The sequence below is a fragment of the Mustela erminea genome, chromosome 1, assembly GCF_009829155.1.
Source record: "Mustela erminea isolate mMusErm1 chromosome 1, mMusErm1.Pri, whole genome shotgun sequence".
Classification (NCBI taxonomy): Eukaryota; Metazoa; Chordata; class Mammalia; order Carnivora; family Mustelidae; genus Mustela; species Mustela erminea.
The window spans coordinates 105,361,430-105,374,533 of record NC_045614.1 but is presented as its reverse complement, the minus strand read 5'-3'; the positions used below and the strand labels follow the sequence as shown (position 1 = coordinate 105,374,533).

The 13,104-nt window shown below is 48.1% G+C and overlaps 1 long non-coding RNA gene across 1 annotated transcript; it reads left to right on the top strand.

Moving 5' to 3' along the window:
- The first annotated feature begins 5,994 nt into the window (after positions 1-5,994).
- Positions 5,995-9,796, top strand: LOC116567822. The gene is made up of 3 exons (XR_004276362.1): positions 5,995-6,030; positions 7,845-7,942; positions 9,699-9,796. It is a non-coding gene; the product is annotated as an uncharacterized LOC116567822 (long non-coding RNA).
- The last annotated feature ends 3,308 nt before the right edge of the window (positions 9,797-13,104 follow it).

Genomic DNA, 13,104 nt, shown 5'->3' with positions numbered 1-13,104 from the left:
CCTCTATGATTCAAGGGAACAGCTGGGTGTGTCCTTGCAGCAACCGGGGGAGTGACAGTTACTGGTTAAGAAACCCTCCTCTGGGCACCCTGGCTTGGCCTGAGAAGGTCTGAGAAGAGGAGCCTTATAGAATTGTCACTGGTGTGTTCCGCAGGTCTGTGCTGGACATAATCCCCAGGAAGATACGCTGTAGGACGAGGGATGTTCTCCGTATGTAACAACTGCTACCACATGGGCACCTGACACTCCAGAATGATGCGGCCCTGGAGACATGGCCCAGAAGGGTATCTACAAGCAGCCTGTGTTGGATTGTTGGATCTCGGGGAGGTCCTGGCTGGGGCTGGGCAGCCAGGGCAGCCGGCGAGCCCCGAGGAAGCTAAGAGCAACAGCTACTGAGCCAGAAGGCTCTGGACAGTGTAAGAACCAGAATGGCCTGCCCAGTGCACACCAGCTAGACTTCGGCCCCGCTCTAAAACCACTTAGGAGCAGGGTGACCCTCTGGCACAGGCTGCAACCCCGTTGCTCCAAGCCACATTTTATGGAGTTCTTTTATTAGTCTCGCATGTAACCCATAGCCACATCATAAAATTAAACACCCCATTTTGTACATCAAGTCCACTGGCTTCTTGAGCCCTGATTAGCGCTAGGCTTTTCCCTTTGGGGGTTGTATTACAGTAACATTATAACCGATGGAAAAGGAATCTTTGCTGGGAGCAGTCAGATCCTTCCGATGACCTCAGTCAATGCTGTAGCCACTGCAGGTCACCCTGTTTCTGAAACCCCTTTGCCAGTCAGTCCCTCTGGGCTTCTTTCATTTTCCAAACCCCTCCCCAACCCTCCGTCCGGGTCCCCTCCCCTTCCCCAGGCCCTCCAGTGATGAGTCTGGGTGCTCAGATGTTGACCTGGAGTCCGCAGTCAGGGTAGCCCCAAGTCACCCCTGAGAATAAATTTAGCCCGTGGGTGATATCCCAGATGGAGAGGTTATCTTTAGCCTGGCAGAGGTTAGGAGTCAGTCTGGGCCGCGCCGTGAACCAGCAGAGGGAGTGGGGAAGGAGGCAAGGAAATGAATACTCCGGAGTCTACGATAGCCTACGATAGCCTTGCTCGAGTGTGCTCAGGTGGTAGAGAACTCAGTCGGGGCATGCTTCCTGAAACATGAGGCTGTTCCGGGAACACCCTGGAATAATGGCCTGTTTCATTCCATCCATGAAGGAGGAACAATTTTAACGGCAGAACAATTTTAACTGGGCAAGCAGTATAAAAAAACCACAAAGCACACGTGTTCTTAAAAAAATAAAAAAAGTAACAAACTCAGCAAGATCGGTGGTTTTCAAGCTTTCCCATTCATATGTTTACTACTTGTTCATTAGTTTTGTTGCCTGCAGGTGCTAAAGGTTTAAGAGTTAAGAAAAATGTATGGGAAAAAAATTTACGTGGAAAAATCACATTACCTGAATTAGAGGAAAGGCCACCGCCATTCGATTTGAAAGGCAGGACATGTGATTCCGCCTCAGAGACACCAAGGAATCAGCTTGGAAGGAAGTAGGATGCCTTTTCCTGAACTATTCTAGAAAGGCTGTAGACTCTTCCTTCGGGAGATCAAAATACGTTTCCTGGTTATCATCCCGATACAAGACATCCTTCTTCCTTTTCATGCTCACTGAACTCTTTGCTCATATCCACAGCCTCTTGGTTGGACTTCCTCACTGAACAAGTTCATCAGCATCTCAGTTACTACCCGGGGAAACCGAGGTCCCAGTTTGACCCTGAACGGAAGCTCTGGCATGTCTGGGCTTGTCTGACTGACGACGATGGGAGAGGCCTTGGAGCCTCCAGAGGGAACTTGGTCTGTGGGAAAGGTGACCTAAGGGACCCAGGCTAACCCAGGAAGGCAGTCCTGTCCAATGGAGGAAGAGAGCAATTAATTCTGAGTATCCCTTGGCCAAACACACTTTGGACTCCTATCTGAGTCTTATGAGAAGCAGCAGGACCATTAGGAAAAACTGGGAAGACAATCGTGTTGGGAGTTCAGTGAGAATTCAGAGAACAGACAGGAGAGCTTTGGGACCTCCTTACTGGAACTTCATGCAGAGCGAAGGGAGACAGGCAAAGAACCTTCTTCCTCATTCCCCAGAGCTTTGGCTCCAGAGTGCCAAGGGTGCCCAACTGTGACTTGAATGGCCATCAGGAATGGGCCCCGGGGGCTCCTAGGACAAGTCAGAGAAGTTGTACAGGGGGCTAGAAATCCTTGGCTATAGGCAGCCATAGCATCCAGGGCCACAAGAAGACATCTGTCCTCAGACAGTGAGACCTGGGGTCACCGCATTTACTTTGCCATGCACTCAAATAATTAAGTCCCCTTTTGTCCTCTTCTTTTTCAGTTTACATCATGCCAGTGTGGTCACCTTTATTTAACATTATATGAGTGCGTTTTGATCCTCCTTACTCAGTTAGAAGTTACTTTATTTATCTCTGTGACTCTCCATCTTCCCAGTATGTAGCAGAGTAACCAAGAAATGACAGGACATTTATAAATACTTAATGAGAGTCTACCCCATAAATACTTAGCTGCTCTCCATCAGAATATGTCTTATGATCCATCCTAGCCACATAGTGGTACTTGCTAACATTTCTTCGCCAAATCAAATCTGTGCCCAACCACATCTCCTTGGTTCCTTTTTCCACTACCCTTGGACCAGACCTGTCTTTTCCCAGGTAGTATTTGAGACATCCAGATTTTACCATTCCACCATTATTACTAGGCTTCATCCTAATGTGCAAGACTAGTTCTCCAGTTATCAAGGTCAATGAACCCTAAGCAATCGTAACACCACCACCACAATGTGCAAAGGCACTGAGCATGTCCACAACGATCTCATGAGTTCATCATAAAAAGTGTAAAAATATCGTATCCTACATGGCATCTCTGGGCCAAGAAATGCTGAACAATGGCTGCCTCTGAGCAGCAAGATGACGAGCTAAGGGTCTGCTTGGACCCTTGGCAATCCTTTGGATATTTAAATCATGTGCATGTGTCCCATTTCCAATTAACATGTTTTAAGGTAACTTCTAAACAAACAGAACTACAACAAAGAACAAGACACGGTCCTGCCCCTCTCAGCCATGGTGCTGACAGGTGCTCATAGTTGACATTGTACCCTTTGGACTCAAATGTCCACACCGTGTCATTGGCCCCATGGAAATCGTCGCTGAAATCAAGAAGGATTATGCAATGATCTGCCTGGCTCTCAGCCCTCACAGTCTGTTCCTCATAACTGGACCAACAAGACTTCCTGCTATGCCCAGGCCCCAGGACTAATCCCGCTCCTGGTCTGGAGGGATTTTAAGGGACAGCGGGCTTAGGTGACTGACTCTGCCTTTGTATTCCTTTGGCAGAGGGTGGTCCAGACCTTTACTGGTGCAGACACCCATCGTCTCCATTTTTAGTTTGCTTGATCATGAAATCCATTGAGAGGTTAAGTGAAGCATCTATGAGATCAGAAGCTTTCCCAGTCCCCCCATTTATTGACCAAATGTGGTTAGTAAGCACCTCTTATGTGCAGGATATTAAACCAGGCCTGGGGCAGAAGTGAGTAAAAAGGGAAAGGAAGAGACCAGTGCCCTCCAAGAGCCCAGAGTCTAGTCATAAAGACAGAAAGGGGGACACCTGGGTGGCTCAGTGGGTTAAGCCTCTGCCTTCAGCTCAGGTCATGATCTCAGGGTCCTGGGATCGAGTCCCACATTGGGCTCTCTGCTGGGCGGGGAGTCTGCTTCTCCCTCTCTATCTGCCTGCCTCTCTGCCTACTTGTGATCTCTGTCGAATAAATAAATAAAATCTTAAAAAAAAAAAAAGAAAAAGAAAAAAGAAATGGCCCAGAGACGAGAGCTTGACTGCATATGGGCAAGTGTGCCAGAGGAGAGAGGGGAAGATGGCTTTCACTTTTGGTCGGTCATGGGCTGGGAGATAAAGGGGTAGTCCAGGAAAGCTTCTGGGAGGGATAACTTTGCTCACTTGAAACCTAGTGGGATTTCAGTGGCCACAGATAGAGCCTGCCAGATGAAGGCTGTGGCCTTGGAAGGAGATCCTGGTTCACACAATACAAGGGCTCCACACTTCCTTGGGGAGAACGCGAAATGGAAGGCAAAAGGAGCTGTGCCCTGGGAGCCTCTCAGTGTGGAGCCACCATCCTCTCATCATCAGGGTTGTCTGACTTCCCAGAATTCATGCTACATCCCTCATACCATCCCTGCCCCCAGGAAGCTCACCCCACCCATCCTGGGCAGGATTAGTCGTCAGGGCTGCCGCACTCCTGGGGTTCCCTGTCTGTTCTAGAAAGTCAGGGAGGTTTAGAGACTGTACACGGACTCTGGTGGTGCCATGCTGCCAGAGTTCAAATCCTGGTGTAGCCACTGACTTCCTGAGTTATCTTACCCAAGTCACTCACCCTTTCTGGGCCTCAGTTTCACCATCTATCAAACGCAACAATAATGGCGCCTCCCACCTAAAGTCACTGTGAGGATCAAAGAAGCTAGTGCCCCCAGAGCATTAGAGCTGCGCCTGCCTTGGCGTCTGCTCTTGGCTACTTAGAGCACCCTGCTGCAGTTCTCTGTCTAGGAATCTCTGTCAGCCACGTAGAGATGTCCCGCGAAGCAGGTATGCAATTACTAGGAAGGGAGGAAAAACGCAGGGCCATGAAAAGGAAAAAAAAAAAAAAAAAAAGAAAAGAAAGGAGAAAAAACCCCACGAGAGTCAAGTCCAAATGCAAAGATAATGCAATGCACATGAAATGACGGGAAATGAAGTAAACGGTCAATGTAGGGGCTGAGAATCTGCCACTCCTGGGAGAAGAAACACTCCTGTCCCTCGCTTCTCTCTCTCAACAGGGCACGAAGCGTCTGGGAGTGGAGGATTTTGCCCTCTCCTTCCAGGCTCAACGGGCCCTGGCGCTCCCTCCCTCGCGGGCGGCCCCGCCTCCACCCCAACCCCCGCCCCCAGCCTGGCCGCAGCCCTGACCTCGGCTCCCACGCGGGCCAGCAGCCGGCGGGCGGGCGGGGCAGGAAGGGGGAGACGCGGCTCCGGGCCCCGAGATCCTTAACTGCAGCTTCCAAAGCCCTGGCCGATCCTAATCAGTGTGGGAAAGGAGCGCGGGCCGGCCCGCCTGCCGCAGACGCCGCCTCTTTTCATAAACTTTATCGCCGCGCACAGCCGCTGATAAAGCACCATCAGTAAGCGGGCGGCCGGAGTGTGCCGGGGCCCGGGTTGACGGCGCACGCCCGCCCCCCCGCTCCGCAGCTCCCGGGGGAGATGAATCACGCGCAGAGCTGGAAGGAGTTCCGTGTGCCCCTCCTCTGCAGACCAGCGCCATAAATAACCGTGCATTCCTCCCCTGCCCAGAAACCCCTCACCTTTTGTTTTATGGATTCAATAAAAAGCCCAGGAGTTTTCCTTCTGGCTGCCTGGCCACCCCTCCTTCCCGGGGCGGAGGAGGGGTGGGGGGGGGGGGTTTGGGGGATGGGGAGAGGTGAGTGTGCTGGCCTGAGTGAGCCTCCTGCCTCTGGTTAAGCTCCTGGAGCTGAGTTGGAACCGGGGCCCTGTGGCTCCTGGATCCCCAACGCCTTTGGCTCCTGCACCACGGAGAGGGACTGGAGGGGGTTGGGGGGTAACTTGTAGTCTCTAGTGGCAGGTGATGAGAACTGCGGTTCCCACAAAACTCGCCTTGGATGTGGGTGCATGGAGAACTTGCCGAGGCTGACTCATGGCAGGAGGCCAGGGCTCTGGGCTTGGGGGCACCCAGAAGATTTAAGTCAGAGAGAGTGCAGTATCCTGACTGCAGAGTCCCCGAGGGACCCCCACCACTTAAGCTGCAGTGCCTTTGGGAGTGGAAGTGTCTCAGATGATATTTGGCAGATTGAGACTCTGCATTCTTTAGTTCATGAAATTGTGACTGGATGGTCTCCATGGTAACCCATGGCACAACCTGGAGCCTGAGGTTTGAGGAAGACTGTGCGAGTATGAAGGAATATAGAACGGTGGGGAAGCATAAAGTAGTCCAAAGCATCCCGCTCAGCCATCAGACCTCGGTTTCTTTTTTTTTTTTTTTTTTTAATTTTTTTTTGTTTAATGATTTTTTTTATTTGAGAGAGAGTATGAGAGGAGAGAGGTCAGCGGGAGAAGCAGACTCCCTGCTGAGCAGGGAGTCCAATGTGGGACTTGATCTCAGGACTCTAGGATCATGACCCGAGCTGAAGGCAGTCGCTTAACCAACTGAGCCACCCAGGCGCCCCCAGACCTCGGTTTCTTGCTCAGCTCTGCTATTACGCGGCTCTGGATCCTGGTGCAGCAATGGACCCTCTCTGGGTCTCTGGTTCCTCATCTGTCTAGTGAGTGAATAGAATCTAAAAGGAGCCTCTGACTTTCCTACTGTATAGAAAATAACATCCTCTTTATTTATAAATCACTACATTTCTGAAGTGCCCTATCATCGGCCCTTCTGAGAAACACTGTTTCGTCCCCTTGGAAGAAATCAGGGCATGGCCAAGTGTCTGGAAGTGATCCCTCGTTAGTGAGGTTAACGCTGGACTTTACCCCTCATGGAAGTCATGGAGGTCCAGAGTCCCTTGGGCCAGAAGGAAGTCAGTCTAAAAAAGCCATTTAAAAATAGAATCATACCTACCCTAACAGCTTAGCTCACCAGTATAAGGGCCCCAATGACTGTGGTTCAGAAGGACTGGTTGGCTCAGAACATCTAATCTAGAAAAGCCAACATTTCCCTCAGTGGGAAACGGGGCTAGGAGGAAAGAGGCCTCCAATGGCAGCTCTAGAGATAGTAAAATCTGGTGGGAGTCCTAAGGAGGTTGCCTTGGGTGTAAGGCTCCCTGGGAGTGTGCGTGGGGAGCCTCCCCTCCAGCCGTGGCCAAGAGGAGGAGCTCCCTCACAAAACAGAAATGGACAAAGGCCTGCTTCTTCCAGAACCCATTTCTGACACTACCACATGTCCCAAGGGAACGTGTGGCCCCAGACAGACTTCATTTCCTGATCTCTGGACAGAAAGCCACTCAGTCTTTTTCCCTCATTTGCATGATGTCAAAAAAAAAAAAAATGAGTCATGCTGAATTGTCATTTGTTGAGAAATTTTGGCAAGAGGTTTGCAACTGAGATTAGAGTTGATTTCTCAAAAAAGGAGTACATATTAAGTCAAACACTGATTTATTATGTGAAGGGGATCAACATCTTGGGTCTCAGTTTTCTGATCCGTGAATCCTGATGTGTTTCTTTCCACTCTAACCTACTGGGCCTCTAACACAGTCTTCTCATAAGTAGAAGTAAGATTTTTAAACTTTCCAGAGCAGAGTTAGGGAAACTTATCTCAATGTGACCCTTCCATCATCATTCTTGCTGCTAGGGAGGTCAGCAACCAAGGGGGAAAAAAGGAGAGAACTCATCAAAAGGATAGGGCCCCATGTCAAGACTGGGGTTTAATCTGCCAATTATTTTACAATAGAGGTGGTTCTGAACCTTTCACTGTTATAGAACTTTGCAGAATTTGATGAGAATCACGTGCTCCTCCCCCTCCCCTCCCCCCAAATTCACAAATACATACTTGTCTTGGCGGATCATTTCAGGGGTTCACAGACCCCTGAAGCCCCATCCAAGGACCCTGTTAGGAAATATTAAATAATAAATATTTAATAACTTATTGATCCTCTGTTTCCTTATCTGTGCAAAGAAAATACTGTTCCCCTGCAGTCAGTTTCATGAAAAAGGAGGAGGGTTGATAGGCCTGTGCTAGTAAAACCTTTCAGTTCTCTGCCATGTCATATTGATGCAATTCAATTACCATCAGCTGCCCGAGTCGTTCCCTCTTCTGCTTCACGGGATGTAAATTGCCACGCAAGACAGCAGCAGCCCTGGCTTGTGAAATTCCCGAGGCAAACCCTTCTGGTAAGCCAGCGCTATAAGTCTTCGTACTTGCTTGTTAGAGACGTAATGAGTCCCCATGGAGACCAAAGGGAAGGCTGGAGGTAGCTCTGCAGGCACTCAGAGGGTAATAACCACCAAGGTAGGAATGTCCCAAATGATACCCTTGTGGTTTTAAAAGTCAATGTAACTTTCCAAAGAGTCTTCCTTTCTCCCAGAGTAGGTTGTAGTATTAGAGAAATGAACTCATAGAAGCAAACCAAGGTTTAGGGGAAATGCTTTTGATGAAGTCATCAGCTGATATGTTAAAGAGAGTCAGTCCATTTGGTACAAGGAGCCAGACCTCAGTTGCTATGTCACCCAGACAATGAAGGAATTAGATTAGACCCTGAGGTCCCTGTCCTCCTGGGTTCACATATTCCTTGGGAATGGGATATAACCTGTGGCTCCTGGCAGAAAATAGACATGCACTGGGCATAGACTCTCAGGCGCTTTTACTTACAATGTAGGGACCTTGCAGAGGCTGGTGGTCCAGTCGTGAAACACCAGGTTCGTGAAACACGAGCAGCCACCCTCCCTGCTCCCTAATGCGTCTTCTGCCTCAGTTGCTAAAGGCCCTTGGAATCCCCCCATTAAGTCCCTCTGTGGCATCGGGGTCGAGTTCTTGTCCGTCTCTCCGAGGCCCTGCAAACAGAGGAAGGAGGGAAGTGTTCTCCCTCAGTTGCTGTGAAAATAGCCATGCCCGAAACTGTCCATGTGCGCTATGTTTAGGAAGCAAAGCTCCAACAGCAGTCTCCCAGACAATGGCACGCAACCATAACTCCGTGGTTTGTTTGGTTTCGTTTTGTTTTGTGGAGATGAGGAATGGGGAAGAATAGGGAACCGGAACAGGGGATAAAGAGTAGTGTGTATTCAGAACATGCACGGTGCTTGGAAAAGTGAGTGCTAAGGTTTCTAGAAAGCCTGGATGAGCAGCCGTCTTCCCTGTGTGGGGAGCTCCGTCGCTTCTCAACAGAGGGACTCATCCCACAGCACCTGTGGCCTGCTTTCCTGTGGTTCATAAATATTCACGGCCCCTTGCTGAGGAAGAGGATATTTCTTCTCCTCGCTGACATCAGACTTGGCCAGATGGTTTGCCCTGGCCGGGGAAATGAGCAGAAGTGGCATCTGTCACTTCCAGGCAGAAGATTCAAGGGCCACCTTGAGGCTTACCACACGCTTCTCTCCCTGAGCCACAAGACTGGCCATATTCCAAATCCAGCGCTCCGTCAGCCTAGTCCCAGAGAGAGGGCGGCCCGAAGCAGTCTGGCAGTCAGCCTGTCGGAAACCTCAGGCAGGTGCGAGAAAAAAACGCTAGGCGTGTGAGCTACTGAGATTTAAGGGTTGTCTGTGACGGTTGCAGAGCCAAACCGAAGGTACCGATGCAGTGTCCTCTTTTGGAAAGGAAGAGAGATGGGTACCCTGAAAGGCCCTCGCTAGCGGGAGGGCTGCGATGACAGCGCCAGCCAATGTCCGTCTCATCCTTCCCTCTCCCTGACACTGTGACCAGTACCCTCTCTACCCACTGCCAGCCAGGCATTCAGGAGCCGGGCTGGGAGCCCCCTCTGTCGATCCACCTGTAGTGGGTTGAATGGCAGCCCCCACAAAGATATGTCTGTATCCTAACTCCCCAAACCCGTGAACAGGATTTAGAAAAAGGGTCTCTGCAGATGGAAATAAGTAAGGATCTTTAGATAAGTAACCCTCCTTTCCCCGCACATACTCTATGTCCAACAATGAGAGCCCTCATGAAGGTGAAGAGGCAAAGACAGAGGCAGAAAGTAGATGAGAAGAACATCAGGAGCCAGCGGATGCTGAAAGAAGCAAGGGATGCTCCTCCCCTAGAACTCTCGGAGGAAGCCCGAGACCCTGCTGGCACTGGCATTTCAGACTTCTGGTCTCCAGAACGTTAAGAAAATAAATTTCCGTTGTCTCAAATCACCCGTTTGTAGTACTTTGTTATGGCCACCTTAGAAAACTAAGGCCCCACCTTGGTAAAATACTTTTTGTTCCTGAGTTCCCCCCTCCAGCATAATTCTTCAAGGCCAGAACTACAAACCAGTATGCTAATAGATCAGGAAGAAAGCCTCTCTTTCTCTCTACCCCGTCTCCAGGGCAAGGCCGCAATTATGTTTGAAGAGGAGAATGCCAGCTCACAAAACCGCCTGGGCTGTTTCCTCTCCAGAGGGGACACCAGCAGTGAGAGAGGTTGAATCCTTGATTACGGGCTGTGCGGAAACTGATGCTCAAAATAAAGAAGGCCTGGAATCAAAGCCGAGGGGGTGGTGCCTGGAATTTTAGAGTCTCGAGGACTGAGAGAGATCACGTCCAACATCTTCAGATAGAAGTTTTAGATGCACAAGAGAGTTTAAAGGATTTGGGCACATTTGTTTATTTTTTTGCTTTGTTGGGGACCCTGAAGCCTAGAGAGGGGTGTAGCCTGCCCAGAGTCACGAGAGAATTGGGAATGATTCCTGCTCCTCCATTCAGCACAGGAAGGCTTACTTCTACAGGAGTCTGGCCATCCGCCTCCACAAGGACTGGGACTCTAACTACCACCAACTGGTCCAGCTGGCCTGGGTCCCTCGTAAGACCTCAACTCCCCTAATTTGGGGCCTTCCCTCGGTATCATTTAAGCATCTTCAAATGCATTTTCATCCCACCTCAAACTAATTTTTTTAAGAGGGGTACAGCAGGAGAGAGAGAATCCCCAGTAGGCTCTACACCCAGTGGGGAGGAGCCAGACATGAGGCTCGATCTTACAACCCTGAAATCATGACCTGAGCCAAAATCAAGGGTCAGACACTTAACCTGACTAAGCCACCCAGATGTCCCAAACATCAGTTTTGTCTTGAAGTGTTTCTGTTGTTCTTTTATAATTTTTGCTTTTGAAATTTATTGCTTATAAATAACTTGCTTGATTTTAGATTTTCTACAATGGTCTCAGCATTCCTCGTTCCAACTCAAGAAAATTGAACCGTAGATTGTTTGCAAATGCAATGAAATGTTTATGAATGCTAAATCTCATGATTCATAAGACTGAAGTCATGCTTCCTCTGATAGAGATTTAATCCAAACCATACAGACTGTACAGATAACACAGGTATCGATTATTCCCATTTTATGTTTTCAAACAGAAAGGCTACTCTCCCAAGGATACCCAACTAGGAATGAAAGAAGCTAAGGGGACTGACATCCAGGTCCTCAGACTCCAAGAAGAGCCCCTTTTCTGTTGAGCCAAGGAGAGTTTCTGTTCAGAAGATTCACTGCCTCTCAAAGAATGATGAATAAGTCAGGCATCTGGGTAAATCAGTCAGTTGGGCATCTGCCTTGGCTCAGGTCATGAGCCCTGGGTCCTGGAATCGAGTTCCGCGTCAGGCTCCCTACTCAGTGAGGAGCCTACTTCTCCCTTTGCCCCCCCACCCCCGATTCGCACACTGGCTCTCTCTTTCTCTCACAAAACTAAATAAATAAAATCCTCCAAACAACAACAAAAAAAGAATGGTGAATATGTCAAAAAGACACAGAGGTCAACTTGAAAACACTTGAAAATCTGGGACAATTTACTTATCAAAATAAATAATGATAGTAATACATTGTAATCATTGAGTAAAATAGGAATCTCTAAGTCCATACTAATACAAAAAAAGAGGAAAGAAAGCTTTCCCTTACCGTAAAATACCAACTAATAGATGGAGAAACGATGGAATTTCTAAAATCGGCACTTAGTGGCCATCACAGCAATAAATTAATTCATCTAAGAGACTCCAGCAGATTTTAAAATTGGGGGTAAAGTCAAAGTGAATAAGAAATGGGAAACTTGCATAGTTTCAGAGGGCTTCCACACAAAATTCTTATTCATGACAAAGAGAGAGCAATTTTATAATGAAAAATCAGGAGATAACATCAGACAAATGCAAACAGAGAGACATTCTCCAAAATAATCAGAATATAATATTCAGAAGTATCAAATTTGTGAAAGTCAAGGGAAGACTGAGGAAGCGCTCTGAGTTAAGGAAGGAGGAAACATGACTTACGAGACAAGATGTGACAGGTGACCCTGAACTGGGTCCTTCGGTTCTAACAAACCTGGTTTGGTTAATCATCAAAACCTGAGCAGCACCTGAGGCGAGATGATCAGAACACATGAGTGTTAATTTCCTTACTTTGATGGTCGCATTACGGTGATGTAGGAGAATGTCTTTGTTGGTTGGAATTCTACACTATGGTTTTCAGACTCAAGAAAAAAGTCCTTTGTCTTATTTTTGTCATCTTTGAGTAAGTATGAAATTATTTCAAATCAAAAAAAAATTTAAAGAAGAAATTTAGACACAAACAAGTCAAAGTAGTGAACAGTAAGCATATTTATCGTTTCCAAGAAAGAGGCTGCCTCCCTGAAGGACAGGGTGGTAACTCGTCCATTCTGGCAGCCTAATACAGTGCTACAAAGACATGGGTTCGATGAATGTCCACATGCGAGTCCTGTATCCTCGCTAGTTCAAACTGGTGGTGCCTGAATGTCATTTACAGTGAACCTTTAGTTAGCAACAGCTTTCACTTTACCTTTAAAACTGATCCATTCCATGAAAAAAAGTTCTGCAAAGGGAAACACTAAAGGATATTGAAATGGTTCCCATCTAAAAGGAACACTTTAATAAATGTGTTTTTAAAAAACAAAATCTAATTTTGCATCATGAATGCTGGGGTTGGGGGTGTGTGTGTGTGCCAGAAATGAATGTGCTATCATTAGCGTGTAAGATGAACAAAGGCAACACCGATTTACCACCACGCAGAGCAATATGCCTTCCTGCATTGGATTCTCCTGCGGGTTCTACTGCCATCACTACTAAGTGATGAATTTCCAATGAAACACTACTCCGTGTGTGTGTCTCCTTGTCTGTCGATGACTGGCTTGCCCACCCTCCCTCCTCATTGTCTTAATGCACTCAGCAGTGTCTGGGTCGATCGGAAAGTCTATTTTTCTTGCAGACTTTAGGAAATCTACAACACCTAGTGAACCTATAATTAAGCTTAATATAACCTGGGGAAAGCAGAAGAGGAAGAAAATGAAGGCTGGGAATGAGAGGCGGCATGCGGTTATAACATACCCATTTCCTTTGCGGAAAGGTGACGAAAGTCTGCAAAGA